The sequence below is a fragment of the Dioscorea cayenensis genome, chromosome 9 (assembly GCF_009730915.1).
Source record: "Dioscorea cayenensis subsp. rotundata cultivar TDr96_F1 chromosome 9, TDr96_F1_v2_PseudoChromosome.rev07_lg8_w22 25.fasta, whole genome shotgun sequence".
Taxonomy (NCBI): Eukaryota; Viridiplantae; Streptophyta; class Magnoliopsida; order Dioscoreales; family Dioscoreaceae; genus Dioscorea; species Dioscorea cayenensis.
Window position 1 is genome coordinate 25,990,994 of NC_052479.1, and position 1,262 is coordinate 25,992,255.

Here is a 1,262-nt window from a genome sequence, read left to right on the forward strand (position 1 = left end):
TATGCTAACAATGTTGCATATTTTTCTTTATAAAAGTGTAGATCTTGGTATCAATAAGCTACATGCTGAGATTATTGAAGAGAAGATGATGCTAGATGAGCATAATGTTTTAGTAAAATCATTTAGAATGGTAAGCGACACAATTCGCCAAAATATCTCCTCAAATTTGAAGCTTAGACTTATTGGAAAGAGATAATAAATGGAAGGATGTATAATTTACCAACTATATCTAAAGTTGCATCATTAATTCTTGGTGGTGTTGAAATATCCCCTGCTGATAGAGACATTATAGTTGAAACTCAAACAGGAGAGTTGTAACAAATTAATGAATTAAATGCTTCATATCTTGGGCTCCAATAACTTTTACTTTTTTTATATGGCCAAGATGGATATCGAGAGGATATATCCACGTAGAGTCAAATACGAAATTCACTTTCACAGAAAACATGTACATTGAGAGAATTCTTTGCCTATACATGACAGAGAGTGAACATAACCACCATGATATCTTACTTATTTTCAAGAAAGTTGTTCGAGACAAATTTTAGTTGATGCTTATAAAATGTTGAATCTCATGTACCTCATCATATATATGTGTACTCATCAAAAAGATTTGAGATATGAGATGTATGTGGGTTTGACGTAGTAGTCTTCCCGAGAGAGAAACAAACCCTTCTTCCACCAAGAAAAATGCGTGATTTTACCGTCTCTGCTGTGTGGAGCCCAACATTGATCCCAAATTACTCAAGATGGGCCAGTGATATGTAGCAGGTAGGATACTTGATCTTTCGTTACATTTACATGTAATCCAAAATGGCTAAAGGTCATGCATTTTATAGAAAATGGAGGTATAAACATCGGGAGGATCGACGTGTACATACTTTGTAGAATGATTCAAAGGCGCTAGATCATTTTAATAAAGATCTCAAGCGTGAAAACAAGATAAAGTAAAGTTAAAGCCCGGGTAATATTATATTTTTCTAGCCATGAAATATTTAATAAATAAAATTATTTATTTAATTAATATGGCTGTAGGAAATCTAATCTCAAAAAATTATCATAGTAGTAATATACTATTGAGTTCCAAAATATGGGTTGCCAGCATGCACACACATACCGCTCTACCGCTTAAGATATCAAGGCATTATTTCGCTAGAAATTTTATAAGGCAAGTGATCCAAATTACTATGCATGAGTATAAAAATTCCTCAAGGATGCATGGTCTATAAGGTAGTTTAAGAAAAGATTCTCCATGTACAAAG